This window comes from Oncorhynchus clarkii, chromosome 20, assembly GCF_045791955.1.
Source record: "Oncorhynchus clarkii lewisi isolate Uvic-CL-2024 chromosome 20, UVic_Ocla_1.0, whole genome shotgun sequence".
Classification (NCBI taxonomy): Eukaryota; Metazoa; Chordata; class Actinopteri; order Salmoniformes; family Salmonidae; genus Oncorhynchus; species Oncorhynchus clarkii.
In genome coordinates, this window is record NC_092166.1 from 53930861 (window position 1) to 53950166 (window position 19306).

Here is a 19306-nt window from a genome sequence, read left to right on the forward strand (position 1 = left end):
GGCGGCACACAGGAGATGGGACTGGGGGAAGAGAGGTTACTCGCATATAGTCGTGCTCAGTCCCAGGGATAATGGAGAGATCTTAGTTTTGTTCCCCACAGGAAACAGCAAGACCCGGAGCCCAGAAGACGGTGTCCTGGAGAAGGTTTCCTGGTGGAGACCTATTTTTTTATATTTTTGTTTGTTATTTAAATAAACACCCTTGAAACCGAGCTAATCCAACTCTGTCCGTGTCTGATCTATGTAAGTGTCTTGACCAATCTCCCTGGTCTGCCACAAGTGGTGGAGAATGCGGGAATTCTGATAACGTGGTCGGATCAGGGTTGACGATTACGCAGCATCAGCATGGATGAGTTGATACTGTAGCTCAGTTTGTCCAGGCCCAACAAGTACAACTGGCGGTTCAGGAACAAACGCTGGAGGAACAGCGGCTACAAAATGCCCGCCTCGTTGAGGAAATCAGGAAGCTACAAGGAGGAGCGCCTACTGAATCGCATCCAAACCAGTTTTTAATCAAGGTAACAGAAGACGACCACATCAAAACATACCTCTGCACATTTGAACGGACTGCACTACGGATGGCCAATGCCAAAGTGGGCAAGTCTGCTGGCCACGTTCCTCTACGGGAACACCCAAAAGGCGTATTGGGACCTTAACGACGAACAGGCGGCTAACTACGACGGACTCAAATGGGCCTGGCCCATCGGGCCCAACTGTTCCACAACTGGAGGTTTGTGATCGACGCATCTCCCCAAGCCCAGATGAGCAATCTACTGCGCGTCACCAGGGCATGGCTCCTAATCAACGTATCCACCCTCTCCATTCTAGACAAAGTGTTCCTGGATAGCTTCTTACGGGTGCTACCCCACGACATGAAGAGGGCAGCGGGTCTATGCACGCCCCAGACATTGGAATGCCTTCTGGAAGCAGTGGAGACGCATTAGAACACTGAGGCCCTGCTGAGAGGGAGCCGGGCCGAGTCGGGATCCGTCCAAGGGGACGGAAGGACAGCCCCATTGCTGTATACCCCGAACCGACAGTCGGCAGGGCCAGAGTGCTGCAGATCCATGGACAGACGGCTGGGGGAGAGGCGACCAGCCACCGACGACCCCAGGTTGATGGAGACCAAAGGAGGTGTTTTGAGTGTGGCGCCCGGGGGAACCTTGCCTGGATTTGCCCGGCTTGAGAGGAGTTGATGCCATCAGCAAGCCCCGGAGGCAAGGTGGGCCACGCAGTGAACTACGTTGCCTCCTGTTAGGCGCAACATGAACCAATGGCACCCATGGTCTCGGTGAAGGTCGACGGACAAGACACAGAAGCTCTATTAGACTCCAGAAGTATAGTTATGCACGTAACCACGAGCTACCTGAACTAGGGGACCGAACGTGGTAGAGAGATGTGAAATCTCGTCCACAGTGACTCAAAGCGGTATCCAACCGGCCAATATTGTGACACCACAAGGATTTTCCGGTATCCCTCCTCGTGGGACAAGATTGTCCACTGTTTGCGGTACTGTGGAGGCATGAGCTGAGGAAAAAGGTACGAGCTGTCCGAAGACAAGAGCGTGGAGGATCCGTCGCCTCTGCGGCCCGGAAGAAAACGGTTGACAAACCCGTATATATGGGTTTGGATTCAGAGGGGGCGTCAGAACCCGACCCCCCAGGTGAACTACTGGAGGAGGAGCCCATCCCCTCCCCCCTCAATTTCAAGGGACCAGTAGAGACACCCACTGGGGGCCAACTGAGGGGACAATTTGGGCCTTCCCAGTGAGAGGATCCAAACTTGAAAGCCGCCGCAGCCCAAGTGATAGCTGTGGAACCATTCTTCAGCTGGCCCACACCCACCTGTTGGGGGTGCACCTGGGAATGGAGAAGATTCGGGAACGGATCGCCGCCCGGTTCCACTGGCCCGGAATGAGGAGGGCCGTGGAAGGCTATTGTCGCAGCTGCCCAGAGTGCAAAATCACTGTCCCAAAAGCACACTTCCGAAACCCTGCTGGTCCCCCAAACGATCATCGGGGTGCCCTTTGAACTTATCGCCATGGACATAGTGGGACCCCTGGTAAAAACAGCACGAGGGCATCGGTACATCCTGGCAACATGGCACGGGCCGTTTGGGGTGATAGAGAAGCTGGGACCGTCAATTACTGTGTATGGCAGCAGGGGATTTGGAAACCTCAACAGATTTACCATGTGAACCTTTTGAAGAAGTGGACGGGAGGACAGCCTTGGCTGTGTTATGGTCAGGACCCAGGACGCCAATGGTACCAGTGGAGGTCCCGAGCAATGAGGACATTGACCCGGCCCAGAAGCAAGCGCTCAGGGAGCTCGTTGATCAGAACACGGCGGTGTTCTCCGAGAAGCCGGGCCTCACAACCCTCATTGAACACCACGTCTGCACCCGGTCTGGGGAAACAGCACGAAATTGGATTCCTGAGGCGCGAAGGTAGGCCGTAAAGCAAGAAGTGGAGGCTATGCTGAGGATGGGGGTTGTCGAAGAATCCCGCAGCGCATGGTGCAGCCCCATCATGTAGGTGCCCAAACCGGGCGGTAGCCTACGCTTCTGTAAAAATTTCCAGGGTGTGGACGACATCAGCTTATTCGACGCCTACCCCCATGCTGAGGGTGGACGAGCTCATCGACCGATTGTGAAAGGCCAGGTACATCAGCACCCTCGACTTGACCAAAGTATTTTGGCAGATACCTTTGGCAGCGTCCTCCCGGGAGAAGATGGCGTTTTCGACACTGGATGGATTATATCAGTACCGGAATGGTCAGTAACAGTCAAACATTTGGACACCTACTCATTCCAAGGTTTCTTTATCTTTTTTCTACATTGGAGAATAACATATGACATCAAAACTATGAAATAACACACATGGAATCATGTCATGACCAAAAAAGTGACCAAAATATATTTCATATTTGAGATTTTTCAAAATAGCCACCCTTTGCCTTGATGATAACTTTGCACACGCTTGGCATTCTCTCAACCAGCTTCATGAGGTAGTCACCAGGAATACATTTCAATTAACAGGTGTGCCTTGTTAAGTTAATTTGTGCAATTTCTTTCCTTATTAGTGCATTTGAGCCAATTAATTGTTGTGAGGAGTTAGGGGTGGAATACCGAAGATAGCCCTATTTGGTAAAAGACCAAGTCCAATTCGATTCCCGGGACTATCATTACATAAAATGTCAGCTACATTAAATATTATTATCACCTTATCAAGTCATTCACAGCGCTTTATTAAAAAGTGTAATATACTGCTGAGATGGTATTAAATAAATAAGTTTGGATACACAAAATTGGGCTCTAGAATGTTCAGATATTTTTGGTTCAATAGAGATGAACTTGCCTGACTCTTTATGTGCTCTAATATCATAGGCTAATTTATTTGGGACTAATTCACCACCTGAACCTCTTAAGTCTACCCCCTCCTTTTTCGAACATTCTGTTAAAAATCGCGCAACTTTTCAGCGTCCTGCTACTCATGCCAGGAATATAGTATATGCATATGATTAGTATGTGTGGATAGAAAACACTCTGAAGTTTCTAAAACTGGTTAAATCACGGCTGTGACTATAACAGATTGTGTGTTTCATCGAAAAGCGCAAGAAAAACTGCTCTCTGAAAGCTAAAAATAATTTCCATGCGTCACTTTCATGTGTTGTTAAAAGGGCACAAAATTAATTATGGACCTGCATGCAATTCCTACAGATTCCACACGATGTCGCCATTGTCGTCATTTTCCAGGGAGTTTTTTGTTGGTAAATCCAACTAACTGGATTCAATTTCTTCCGGTCTCCGCCAGGATGTTGTGAAGTGCACATTTTCAGCCATTGATTTGAAGACGAGGAGCTATTGAATACACAACGCCCTGTAATCATTTTGATAGATTATAAACGTTTACTAATACCTAAAGTTGGATTACAAAAGTATTTTGAAGTGTTTTGTGAAAGTTTATCGTCGACTTTTTTAATTTTAAAAAATGACGCTGCGTTTTAAAACAATGTTTTTTTCTGAATTACACAGCTTCCATAGAAAGCTATTTTGGGTATATATGGACCGATTTAAACGAAAAAAAGACCCAATAGTGATGTTTATGGGGCATATAGGAGTGCCAAGAAAGAAGCTCGTCAAAGGTAATGAATGTTTTATATTTTATTTCTGCGTTTTGTGTAGCGCCGGCTACTCTAAATCTTTGTTTACGTCGCATTCAGGCATTTTGGGGTGTTGCATGCTATCAGATAATAGCTTCTCATGCTTTTGCCGAAAAGCATTTTAAAAATCTGACTTGTTGGCTAGGTTCACAACGAGTGTAGCTTTAATTCAATACCCTGCATGTGCATTTTGATGAACGTTTGAGTTTTAACGAGTACATTTAGCATTTAGAGACATCTGCGTCTCAAGTAGGAGCAAGAAGTTAAGTGGAAACTCAAAAAACATTAGCTAGATCGCTAGCTCTAAATATAATACCCACTGCTAGTAGCCACATATTAACCTAACGCTAAATGCAATGTCCCAAAATACGTTGCAGCCTACCGCCCAATGAGGCCTATGCACTCACAATGACCAATGTGCATTTTGCATGCTCAATATCTCAAAGCCATATCAAATATCTTGTTTGTAAAATAGTTGCTATTGAACTCAAATTGAGAGTTTAGAAATAAAAAAGTATACCTACAGAAAGCTGAGAACCTCCTCCCTCCAACTGTGACAACAGGATAGCTCTATTTTCCCCAATTGGATTTTAAAATGTTATAAAATCCAAATAAATATTTGCCCCTGGGAAAGTAGATTGTTAGTGGCTTGCTTGACACAGCAGCAGTCCCCAGCAAAGCAGGCACAGAGGTGACAGGCAGACACTTTCATGAGGATAATGTACTTTACTGTTTGACCAAATCATGGCTTTAGCCTCCTAAAAAATACATTTTGAGTTAACCATGTAGAATGCGACCAATACATTTTTTTTAAAGGCCGCTAAAGGTTGCAAAATACGACTAAATGGTCGGATTCTGGAGCCTTGTGATGAAATTCTACTTAACGATATGATAACTAGCAGCTGTTCAAGTGATTTAGACACAGTGCAACAGTTTTCATTCTCAGTATGGTTACCATAGATGGACTGAACTCATTTCTATAGCCCTGCGTTTTCATCTAGCAGGCCACACACACACACACACACACTGTGATGACGTGGTGTGATTTGTGTTGTAAAGTGTTGTTGTACCTCAACAGATGGATAGAGGGATAAAAATGAGAGGTAGTGGAAATGACATTTGTGCAGTATAATCTTGCTTTCCTCTCATCTTTTCAATCCAATAAACCTTCTCCTCAAGTACACAGACAATACTGCCATTTATAAAAGGTTTGAAAAGTGACTGTATATTGAAACATGGCAAACTGATTTTTGTCAGAGCTGTATGAAAATGTTTATTCTGCCAGAAATTACAAGCAGAAATAACCTTTATGCAACAGGTTGTTTTCCATATCACTGTTCTTCTGACATTGTTTTGAGGGCTTCTGTGTGAATAGCCATGCTCTGACTATCAGCTAGCCATTGACGCTCCAGAGTTAGTTGCTTGCTAGCTGCTGGTGATAGCTAGTTACCAGCACAAGTAAGCTGCAGCTTTGTCCAGCATGAGGGAGATTGGTTGAATATGAAGTCCCTCTTGTCTAATAAACACAAACTGTTTAATGCCAGCCCATTGACGTACATCTTGCAATCATTCAGAATTGTTTCCATTTGAAATAGATTTGGTTGTGATTGACACACCCTTCTGCTGGCATGGGTTCCTATTGAATGATCACTGAAAACACTAGGCTTGATTATATAGTTTATTGACATGCTAATAGGCCTGAAGTTCTGGTTTCATGGTAATTTATAGAATGGTAAATTACACTGACCAAAAATATAAATGTAAATTCTTGGTCTCGTGTATCATGAGCAGAAATAAAAGATCCCAGAAATGTTCCATATGCACAAACATGCGACCTGTCAATCATTGAGTTCAACTCAAGTTGACATTTTAAAGGTGCAGAAAAAATACAGTACTTAAAATGGGACCCTGCATCCTTATCTGGCCGGTGGTTCTGTCCAGGTGTGTTAGTTTGATGTTTGTGGATAGCATTTCATTGGGACATACTGAGCATTTCGCCTTTGCCAAGATAATCCATCCAGTTTACAGGTGTGGCATATCCATAAGCTGATTAATCAGCATGATCGTTATATAGGTGCACCTTGTGCTGGGGACAATAAAAGGCCACTCTAAAATGTGCAATTTTGTCACAACACAATGACACAGATGTCTCAAGTTTTGAGGGAGCGTGCTATTATCATGCTGACTGCAGGAATGTTCACCCAAGCTGTTCCCAGAGAATTGAATGTTAATTATTTCTCTAACATAAGTCTCCAATGTCGCTTTGGAGAATTTCTCAGTACGTCCAACCGGCGTCACAACCGCAAACCACGTGTATGGCGACGTGTGGGTGAGTGGTTTGCTGATGTCAACGTTGTGAACAGAGTGCCCCATGGTGTCTTTGGAGTTATGGCATGGGCAGGCATAAGCTACGGACAATAATAGCAATTTGAATGCCCAAAAATAATGCAACGAGATCCTGAGGCTCATTGTGAGGCCCATTTTCTTTAATGGTATCTGTGACCAACAGGTTCATATCTGTTTTCTCAGTCATGTGAGATCCATAGATTAGGACCTAATGAATGTACTTCAATTGATTGATTTCTTTATGACCTGTAACCCAGTTAAATCTTTGAAATTGTTATATGTTGCATTTTATAGTTTTGTTCAGTGTAGATACTGACCGATCCAATACAGAAAATATACGGATCCTTTACAGACTCTAGATCAATTGGAGCAGGAAATGTTATTACAGTATGTCCCAATGATATGCTACCCACAAACTAACACACCTGGACAGAACCATCGGCCAGGTAAAGATGGTGTCCCATTGTAAGTACTGTTTTTTTCCTGCACCTTTAAAATGTCACCTTGAGTTGAGCTCAATAATTGACAGGTCTTCCTCTTCTCTGCAGGGGCTAATCAAGATGCTGGAGGGACCTGACGTGCATGGACTACCACTACGAGGTGTGTGTGTGGGATTCTTGAGTCTGTATGTGTGTGTTTGTGTGGGCTCAGTGCAATACAGTTACCGCAATGCTTGTGGGCAGTGCTTGTCGTTGGCGTCAGGGCTTTCCCATGGCCTGTCCTGTGCTGGGTCGTCCTGAGAGATCAGGCCAAGGCTGATGATCTTTATCAATCTCCTGCCATCCCCAACTGGATTAAACAAAACTACCTTATTATCCATCTTCCCTTACCTCCTGTGCCACGCCATTGGATCGACTGCTCTTGTCTGGCTGGCTGTGGACAGACCAGTGCTTCCTCAAGCTAGATATTCTCCTTAGACGGGGCTCCCCAGGACAAACAATAAGCTACACACACCTAAACGTTCAATTGAAACCAATTGAGGTCATGGTTTAAGACGTAGCCCTGGCTAAGAAATATTGCTTCTGTTAACTTAGTGGGTGCCAAGACATTTCTTAAAGCACATGATGGGACACAGCTCTGAAGAACCTACTGTATTGGGAACCACAGTCTGCCTCAATGTTTGAATAAATCATCCCTATAGGAGAGGACACCACAATACTGTGTCATCTCCAGACTAACCCACACAGCTTGGAGTATCTCGTCTAATGACAGAGACCAGGAATACACAATGTCTCTCTGGAGACTGAATGGTCTGGCTGACTGTGGCTTTTTATTGCCTTGGAAAAAGTCCCTGAATGGTTGGTCTACTGTAGTTGGGCTTGACAAACTCTACTGATGCATGCATACTTACTGTACTGACATGATCTTGGTAGAACTCACCCTCATACACAGATCTAGGATCAGCTTCCCCTCACCAAATACTAACCTTAACCATCAAGGGCAGGACACAGTAAGCTGACATTGGATCAGTGCCTAGGGGCTACTTAATCTTACACCACTCTGACAAACTACAAAGATTTTTCCGAGACTAAATATTGAAACTAGGAACCTCACTACCTTGGACAGTAACTTGTATGGTACAGTACAGTAGGTTCCCTTCACTGGACTATACAGGTTTTGGCATATGACAAACCCATTCTCAGTCTGTTAGCCCTGGCCTTCATTCAGTACTCTGCTTTGGGCTGTTCGCCTGCTGGGTGGATTACCCATTAAATGGGAAACATGTTTATTTTCTTTGGTCAACATGACTTTGAAGAGGCTGCTGTAGCAAGTTATAGGCCATAGAGTCATGATATAAGGCACAGACCAGCTGAACCTGCTACAGTTGATTTCAGTTAACTTTGTGGTCAATGGCTTAATTTGCTGTCCTACAAGGTGGACAGAGTGGGGTCGGTGAAACATACATCAAAATGTCATGGCTAAATTTAAGCATGATGACTACCTGGTCTAGTATGGCTCCCAATTTGTGGGATTGATTTTCTGGTTTATGTTCCTATCTGTCGTGTAAAGTTCCCATTCTTATTTGTGGGTTAGTGTTGTTTTTGTGTGTTTGTTCATATGTTTTTTTAAGTGGATAAGTGTGTCCATGTACATTTGTGTTACTGCTCTACCCTATCAGTATTGTCATAATAGTCCATGACCCAGACCCCTAAATTTGGGCCATCGGGCTCACTTGGAAGGTCTATGTCCCTAGAGTTGGAAAATATGTGATAGCAGTGCATCATTTTAAGCTTTCTCTGGTTATCACCCCCCCCCCCTCAAATATGCCCCCACCCCCATCCCAGCAACCATCCTTACTCCAGGCTGGTTCTCTCATGGGATTCCCTAGGTGTGAGGTGTGGAGGGATGCCTGGCACCTCACAACACCCCCTTACCACCCCCCTGTCCATGCCCTATTAACTCAAAGGAACCTCTGTCTGTGGACCCTCACACCTATCTGGAAGTCTGATGTCGAGGACAAACAGGAGTCCATTTCAGGCCCATTGAGCCCCTGGGGCAAGCCCCCTGTTATAGATTCATCAGCCTACATTATATAAACTTTGTCAGGGCTTCACTTGGAGGCTAATGGGTTTCTGGCAATAGTGGTCAGCCAAGTGAACCTGTATGGATCAGAGACCGCAAATGAACGCCTTGTAGAATTTGACAAAAACTGTTCAAAAAAGAAAGGAAACATTCCAATAGTATTTGTGTTTAAACTGGATTTCCGTGTTTAACATGGGTTTATGGAAAATCATGTATGGGAGCCTGAGGACTCCATGCAGGCAGTCAGACTCATATCCCCATCTAAACATTGACCTGCCAGCTCCAAACCTGTCAACACCCCCAGGGGTAAAGCAGATTTACATTCCCCCCACCCCCCCACCCCCCCCCTACCGGACTCTGATACACTGCTCCCTTTCAGCCTCAAAACTCATGGCAGGGCCACCCAGCGCAATGCATGCTGGGTAAGAAGTCTGCTGAGGCTATAAGAGGCTGGCTGAGTGGGCCGGTGGGTGGTGTGTTTGTTTTTGTTGGTTTGTTTGTTTGCCGTGTACATGCTGGGGTTGTTTGGTTATCTGAGGTTGCAAGCTAGGTACACTAGGCTGTCTGGGGGTGTGCTGGAACACACACACACACACACACACACACACACACACACTCCAGCCCAGTCTGGCTCTGCACTGAAACAGCCCTCTCAGGACATTTCTATAAGAGGCACCAAATTGACTTAGCTCAGGAAACCACCCTGAAGGTGTGGTATTATAAAAATAAACCATGTTGTTTCCACACACCATTCTGTCCCGTGGTTTTATGTCAGGACAATGAGGGAAAAAACAACTTTTGAGCTATTTTGCATTTATGCTCAGATACGTTTCATGTTTGTCACGCAGGTTGGCATTTATTGTCATGAGGTCTGCAGAGTGGTCACTAACTGGCCACAAAGACATTCAATCAGATTTGAATCTTAACCCTAACCTTAACCACACTGCTAACCCTAATGCCTAACTTTAAATGTATACATTTTTACATATACAGTGGTTCCTCCTTTCAAAGTTGTGAGCTTACACCGCGGGACCCAGCGTCACATCTTCATTACTCCAGACCACCACAAGGGGGAGTTAGAGCAGTCATGCATTTGGGTCCTCAGGTTTTTATATGACCGATATCGAGTGGTTCCAATGACGAATTTGACGCAAGCCACACGTCCCTGGTGACCTTCTTCAGCAAAGACGGCTGACAAAACATTACGGGGGAAGCAAGTGTAAGTAGTTATAACGTCATAACGAGTCAAGCAAAAAATGTACAAATGAGAGGAACATGTTAGTTAATGTAGAGACAAACCATTGTGCATATTTTTTTTGTCATAGAGTTCATTTAAGAAAATCGATATTTAGCAAGTTTTTTTCAGTCACACCCAACTCCATTCTTTGAATGATGCTGTGTCTGCATGTATATATTACAATTATACACTTCAACAGTGTTTAACCACTCCTGCTCCTAGGACATCAATGATTACACATTGTAACTATGCAATAGACTATAAACATGATTTAAGTAAAGGCTGATTTTGTAATTCATATATACAGAATAAAAAACAGTACATCCTGCCAGCATGCCCACAAGCGTGCTGAATGACGCGTGGAAGAGAGCGAGGAACCAGGTGGGGAGTAACAATTTGCTCTGAGACCAGCATAATAATATGATGAAACAAGCAGGGAGCAGGTTTCGAACCCTCAACATTCTAGCCTGAAGTCCAGTACGCTATCGACTGTGCCCAAATGTATTAATTGGGTTTGGGGCCGATTGTGGCTAAAAACAATCGGAATCTTTAACAAGTGGAGAGGGGAAAAGTATTATTATTCGTTTTTCACAAGTGTAGTAGGATGGGCTATTAGCTGAACAATAGACTATTCAACCTTTACTAAAGAATTGTCTAATAGCCCAGCTAGGTGTGAACCCACCCCCAACTTGCAACAAATCATTTCTATCTATCTTTCCACATCTACCTACACACGTATCTACCTACAAATGGTTAATGTTCTGATAAAAATTATTTATATCACGGTAGGCCTTCATTGTAAATAATAATCTGTTCTTTCCTGACTTGCCTAGTAAAGGTTCAATTTAAAAAACAACTGGTGGCAACCGCAGCGCAATCAATAGGAGGTAAACAGTGCCTGGTGCTGAAAATATCGCTAACTTGTTATGCAAGTGTTGCACACCAACAGATGGTGAAAACATACACAAGTCAAGTAATTCATTTCAACAATAATCTTCATTTTATTTTGACTTTACAAACAAGAAGAGGGCTTAATTGGAGTCTATTTCTTCGGAGCCTAGACCTATATAAAATAACTTAACTGGCTGAGGTAGGCTCTGAGGCTTAACAGCCTGATAGAAGTAGGATTTTTTTTTATTAGTCCTACTTACAATTGCATCTGGTCAAAAATGGAGCATCCTACATAAAATAATAATTTAAAGAAAAAAAGTCTGCACGCTCGAACTAAAACAGTGTAACTAATAATTAAAAGCGCACATTTGTAAATCCCAAACTCTAAAAGTAATTGTATAGGTAGATACAAATTATGTGTGACACAATAAAGAATGTTAACAAGATGTAAACAAGATGCTGTGTTTTTATTTACAGTAATGATGGACAACTGGAGGCATTTTGAAAACAGGTTTTCAAACACTTGTTTTTCATCACTGTAGCAGGTGTCGCCCGTTATGCAAATGTTTCCTATTAGCAAGACAATAGACTTTTTATAACCCGGCTATTGTTGTGAAAATCCTTCAACTTGCAAAGTATTCGATGCTTAAGTACTCTAAAGTGTTACATTTCTAACTCAAAACAGCAGTACAGTATTTATTAAACATATTTATGTTGTCGTTAATCAAATGAAATAATGAGAAAAAAGACATTCAAATGCAAATGTTTATATAAACTACATTTTATTTGCACTTCCACCAAGCAACAGGACCACAGATAAAACCTTGCTGAGATGATCAATGTATTTGTTGCATTGTTGTATCGTCAATTTCTCTAGCCAAAACATCTTGATGGCCTTGAACAGTTAATCTTTGCTTGTAGGCTTGGCAGAGTTACGGATGAATGTTTTCAGTTGATGCCGAACATGTTTGATCGGGTTTAAATCAGGAGACTGCAATTAGAGTGATGTTGATGTCGTGCCGTGATGCCAACAGATTACAGATTGCCTTTGCCAATATCATCTTCATGAATATAAGCAAGTAATGTCTGCTAAATAATCCATTTAGGTTTCTCCAGAAATAAATCATTCTAAATAACAAACTGGCTTTATTTACAAATTAGTAAGAATGTCTCACCCCATGTTCAAGAATTGCCTTTTTCGCTTCTAGGGCACTGCACCCCAGTGCTAGCTGTGCCACCAGAGGCTCTGGGTTCGCGCCCAGGCTCTGTCGCAGCCGGCCGCGACCGGGAGGTCCATGGGGCGATGCACAATTGGCCTACCGTCGTCCGGGTTAGGCAGGGTTTGGCCAGTAGGGATATCCTTGTCTCATCGCGCACCAGCGACTCCTGTGCACGCTAACCAGGTTGCCAGGTGCACGGTGTTTCCTCTGACACATTGGTGCGGCTGGCTTCCGGGTTGGATGCGCGCTGTGTTAACCAGTGCGGCTTGGTTGGGTTGTGTTTTAGAGGACGCATGGCTTTCGACCTTCGTCTCTCCTGAGCCCATACGGGAGTTGTAGCGATGAGGCAAGATAGTAACTACTAACAATTGGATACCACGAAATTGGGAAAAGGGGGTAAAAAAATAAATAATAATAATTGCCTTTTTCTCGCTCACTCTAGGGTAAATGAAAACAAAATCTCCAAAATATTGTTACTTTTTAAACAAAGAGATTGTTATTATTATTATTATTAATTAATTTAGAAGCCTAAGCCCCTTAGGATCTGCGAGAATATCTGAGAATATCTAACGGAAGATGCCCCGTAGATATTAATTTGGAGTCCTCCAATTCTCTAAATGTAATTATTTAAAGAGCATTTTGAAGTTAGATGCAAAAGCATGCAACTATTTTACCACCTTTTCGCGCTGCTCTGAGGCAAGCATGGGGGACTGGTCTTGATAAATCAATGATATTTTTTATTTTCACTTAATCTCAGTTTGGGTATTGGTTAGACAATAATGAGAAAATGAGGGTGCATAAATGTTATGCTCTTAGTGTAACCATTATTTAACTAGGCAAGTCAGTTAAGAACAAATTCTTATTTACAAGGACAGCCTACTCCTTCCTCGTAACCTGCGATGAATGTTTAGTTAACCCTTTCACACGTACCATCACATGGGTGTGATCGTTCTACAGTGGTCCCTGAAGCGTACAATCACACGTAAATATATCAATAATATCACACAAAACATTTTCTGATAGTGATTTATTGATATAAATGGCGCGTGCAGGCAATCAATCACGTAACCTCTCACTCCCACTCTGAGCCATTCAGTGTTGTTGTTTATGTATGTAGCTAATGAGCTAAGCTGTAGCATTAACAACTTCTTTCAAAAGGAGACAACTCACAAATGCGGAAATTCTGGCGATGTAAAGAAATTCTGACAATGAGTCAAAGTCAGGAATCAGATTTTGACAGTGACAGAGGACCCCTTGTCTGAGGACCCCTTGTCCACTGACAAAGTCCTAGTTCCCTTTGAAGATGCTGGTGGTGATGGAGGCAGACCGACAGTGGATGAAGTACAGGAGTTCTGTGGTAGCTGGAAGGCTGCCAGCCATTTCACCCCTCCTGGCCCTGTTGTTTGCTTTGACAAGTCCCAGTCTGGAGTGCAACGCCCCTTGCCATTTCCATCTGAGGCAGAGTGCTTCAAGTTGTTTCTGACAGAGGAGCTGGTGGGAGACATTGTAGAGACCAATCGCTACAGGAGAAGCTACAGGAGAGGAGAGAGCCAGGAGTGGTGGGGGGGGGGGGGGGGGGGGCGACGACAACAACCACAATTTGTGAAATGTATACATTCCTGGTGACAGTCCTTCTCATGGGGATAGTAAAGAAGAACTCCCTAAGAGAATACTGGAGCAGAGATCCTATGTTTGCAACTTCCTTCTTTGACCCATTATACAAAATAAGAAATGTTAACAGCTGGCAGTAAAGTGCCATGACAAACGAGACGTCCATGTCCTCTCCACTGTCCATACAGCAACCATGTCGGGCCACAGGGAAGGTGGACCACCTGACGGGAGAGAGAAACAAACCAGACAGAGAAACATCAAACCAGACAAGCTTGACTATAACCTCAAAATGGGGGCAGTGGATAAGGCGGACATGATAAACAGCGTTGTGGAATGCACTCAGAAAACGACCAAGTGGTATAATATATTTTTCTATTTATCCAGGGTAGCTTCAAAATACAACATGTCAATACTTCTGACGCATTTAGCATTGTTTTACAGAGCTAATAGAAGAATGTAACTAGCTACATAAGCATGATTGAATATAACACCATAAAAAGTGAGTAACATGAGTAACGTTACTTCGAGTGTCCGCGGTTATAATATACACAAATATATTATGCTCCATACACACAGTGAGCGACAGTAGAACCGGTAAAACGCGACACACAGAAACTATTATAACGTAATAAGGCACTTACTTTGATAGAAACGCAGTCTGGATTTGAACCTGGGTGTCTGTAATGACGCCCCTAGCACTGAGACACTGTGCTTTAGACAGCTGTGCCACTTGGGAGTCATAAGGCCAGGGTAGCTTCAAAATACAACACATGCTAATACTTCCCTGACACAATTAGCATTGTTTTCCAGAGCTAATAGAATAATGTAGCTAGCTACCTAAGCATTGAGTATAACACCATAAACGTTATGAAATGAGTAACGTTACACCGCGTGTCCGTAACAATCACATTCTGGAATGGAGAGAATGTTCTAACATCACGTGCATAAAAAAACTCACGCTGGGGCGATCGTTAGAGATATTTGGAACTCACACATGAAAGGGTTAAATAGCCTAGTATGGTACTGCCGACCATCACGTTGTACAGCGCCATATTTTCCAGTCCATCCTTATGGAAACCCAGAGGGTTTTTCATTTTTCTTGGAATAAAAAAAACATATTATTAATCAAATTTATTAAGCAAGTACCAGTCAAAAGTCTGGACACACCTACTCATTCCATTTTTTTCTCATTATTTTTACTATTTTCTACATTGTAGAATAATAGTGAAGACATCACAACTATGAAATAACACCGGTCTCCTGCGTGCCCCGCATTCTGTAGTACAGACATGGCCTGCTCTCCCTTATGCAAGGAATCAGGCACTTTCCCATGTTTACTACAGTATGTATTGTAGACTGCACAGTAGCCTAATAAACAAATAAACACATTTCGTTAATAAAATAATGATAAAAATACTCTTTCAAAATGCAGATGTTGATTTAGTTATGGATCCATAGTGAATTCCTAAGGGAATAAATATCACTTATTTACAGAACTATTGGAACAAAGTTGTCTAATGAAGGCAAACAATTTTGAATCCTCCAACCCTGTAGCCTACTCCCGACCGGCACGTTGTACAGCGCCATATTTTCCATTCCATCCTAACGGAAACCCTGAAGGTTTCATTTTTAGATTTTCTCTGAATAGAAACACCATAATATTAATCAAATTAATTAAGCCAAATTTCCTAAAATCAATCCCATATACTATGTTATTACAAAAAAGGTTTTAAATTCTCTGGTAATGCAAATACGGAATACTATCAAATGCTTCTCAAAGAAGCCCTCTGGTGGTCAAAATAGCAATAACTTGCAGTAACAGAAAAAATGTCTGACAATTAAATGGCGTGCCACAGAATGCTGCGGCAGCATGCAAGGTGTGCCGCAGTATGATGCAACTTTTAAAGGAGGAACCACTGTAGCCAATTTTTACACTGCAGTTGGCCCATCTAGAGAAAATCACTCAGTTCTACCTCCAGGGCAAGATTCATGACAATAAACGTCATCCTGCATTTGTCACAAGGTGCCATTTGGGCAGTCCATTGTAGCCTGTAGAAAAGCTGGTAGTGATAAGTTATACAACATGACTCAGATCTCACTGCCATCCATCACCATGCATCACCATGCAGTCATTGGCGTGACACTAGGTAAATCCGTGCAAATATATAGGTAATTCACTGTTATCTTGTTCTGCACTTTCGTCAGCAAAAACACACACCTTAATACTCATATGTATGCTATGGTAATAGCCTCTCTTTTGTTTGCCTCTTTCTATCCCTCTGTCATTGCTCATATTTGAGTATCGATATGGAGGCAAATTGCTTTTTCCTTGAGCTGGATGTACTCATGTTGTAACCTCTGCGACCCCTGTGGTTGTGCACTCCCGGGGGTGTCAATCTGTGGTCATCTTTGGCTTATCCCAGTTCTGTGGTTGAGACTGGAAGGATGTGGTGGGTTACATAGCCCCTCTCTTCAGGCTCCAAAATGAGGAGTGATGTTACTGACTCCCCACTCCCATCTCTGTCATCTCTAGAGATGTTCTGGAGAGTACTGTGTCTAACCACACAGTGCCATTCTGTGGTGTGTGTATGTGTGTGTGTGGGGGGGGTATCATTCTGATTCTCTTTCTCCCTCGCTCCCTCCAAACTCAGCCGGTGCCAAACTCCATGTCGTACTATATTCACCAATCTCCATGTTGGTTCCATCTCTTTGAGGTTCTGTCCAATCACTTTGTTGTGCTCGTCATCCTTCTCTTCACCTTCCTGGGGCGATGTATGGTCAACGGAATGCTGCAGATAGTGTTCCAGGTGAGTTGACAGTAAAACTGGTTGAGACTAGGATTTTAAAAGGGTAACATCCTAGATCTGTGCCCAAGAATGTCTACCTCGAGTGGCTCTGACATCACATTGCCACCTAGTGGATCCATTGGGGCTCTACAGTGGTTTTATGGCAACTGCCGTCTTCAGTTTACAGTTTTTTCCAACTGCTTACACACAAAATCTTTTCATGTCACACGATTTTTGAAACCTCTCACTCAAAGTGCAAAACTACACACCAAATATCCAAAACCATAAGCTTTGACTTTTTTTCAAAACACTACACACAATTCTCTACCTAAAACACAGAAATCTAACAGGAAGTGACTTGCTTTCCTTTTCTAAACACAACCAATCAAAATGCTACACTTATTCACCAGGTCACACACACACTCCTCACTCACATGTGCAAACACTAATAGCTTAACTGATCACTAACCAATCACTGTATAGGCCTATAAATAGGTCAAAGGTCAGATTACCTGTTTTGAACAATGGATGCCAACAATGGACAGAGAGCAAGAAGAGTAGGAGGGAGAGGAAGAGGAAGAAGAGGACAAGGGCAAAGAAGAGAAGGAAGGATAGCTATCTCTGATGAGATTAGGGCAACACTTGTTGATCATGTGATCAACCACGGTTTGACCATGAGAGAGGCTGGACTGAGAGTCCAGCCCAACTTGAGTCGATTTACAGTGGCGTCCATAATTCGAACCTTCAGAAATGAGAACAGGTATGCAACTATCTAATGACTATTTTAGCATTACAGTAATGTACAGCTGTTTCTCCAGGCAATGGCGGACGCATGTGGGGACATAGAGGTTGCCTCTGTCCAAGGTTGGATACGCCATGCTAGGAGATACTTCCCTCGATGTTTGGCAGGAGAAAACATATCTTTTGATGTGGACAAAGTATTGTGGCCAGACCCAGGCCGGAGAAGAGATGAAGCATAGTTTAGCACTGGTGACTGCCCCCCCCCCCCCCCCCACCAATTCCTGGACTGGACCCTACCCTCACACATAATTGTGTTCTTTACTGTATTCTAAAGAATATACTTTTGGTTTACATATGTTTATGGTTTTGTCGTATGCTACTGTATACAACAATAATGTTTGGCCTAATAAATGTTTTCTGTTTCTACATTGCATTGGTGTTTACAGTGTACTTGTTACCCCTCTCAGCAGATTACTTTCACTGTAGAACATTGTATTGAAATGTAGATATAAGCCTATGAAAGACCAAAGAGCTTTAGATTTAGAACAACAGTGTTTACATGGTATATCCACAAATTTACTATTATGAAAGCAGTGTTTGCCATTTGATGCAAATGCTTCATTCTGACATGTGTTTATGGCATTCTGAATGCAGTGTTACATTTTGAAGGAGATGTGAGGCATTTTGCATTTTGTGTGCAGTTTTGGAAAAAGGAGACAGTTTTGAAAAACGTGTGTAAGCAGTTGGAAAAAACTGTAATAAATCAGTCATCAGTTAAATACAGGAAATCAGGACTTTCCCTGCTGCAATGGCCTAATCTATTACAAATCAGATAGTCCTCATCAATCATCATGCTATTTTTCTGCCAGTACCTTTTTGGAGGAATCTTATCACTCCCGCGTGTCCTTTCTCCCCATCGACCCTCTGTGTCTCCTCCTCGACCCTCTGTCTCACCTCATCTACCCTCTCCCCTAGGTGACTCTGATAGTGAGTGGGAACCTAAGCTTTCTCAACTGGCTGACCATAGTTCCCAGTCTGTTTTGACGATGGATCTCTGGGGTTCCTGTTCGAGGGGCCAAGCAAGCCGTACCGGACCTCCAGAAGGCTGCAGGACAGACCCCCAAACCCACCAGAGGTACCCCCTCAACAGCCATGAAATCTCCTAAATGAGCCCAACTTCTTACCCATCAGTGGTAGAGCCCACACCATAGAAATATAATAATCTATTCTATTTATCTAATTCCCTCACAACCCATACCTCTGCCTCAGCCCAGACACATCTTTGCAAAGAAAGAAATCGATATGGACAGGGTTAAGGTATTGTGGGGATTATCCTGGAATTCTGGGTATTTATTTTCATCCTATAAGAATAGCAGGGCTGCTGTAACCCTGTCTGGGTGTTTTATGATTGGGACTAATGATGACAGTCAGAGAGAGGGAGAGGAGGTATTAGACCAGCCTTCCACCTGGCTCCACTGAGTTGGCCTGACTGATGTCTCTACCAGCCGTGCTGTGTGTGTCTGCGTGCGTGCATGTTTGTGTGTGTATGGACTCCCCCTTCCCACACGCCTGGCTAAGCTGTGTGTTTGAGTATACAACACCTAAGAGTGGGAAATGAGTGGGTCCACACTCCCGAGCCTCTCCACTCCACATCTCCAACACCCACACCTGGCTGTATGCACATCTGGAGCAGGCTATTGGGCCTTGACAGATGGTAGACACTCAGCACCAGACATTACCAATGTGCCTGACAGTTGGCCCAGAAACATAAAGGAAGAAGTTAACGATTTG

The 19306-nt window shown here is 43.4% G+C and overlaps 1 pseudogene; it reads left to right on the forward strand.

Moving 5' to 3' along the window:
• The window catches only part of LOC139377115 (lipase maturation factor 1-like), a 47212-nt pseudogene that overhangs the window by 21903 nt on the left and 6003 nt on the right, over positions 1 to 19306 (forward strand).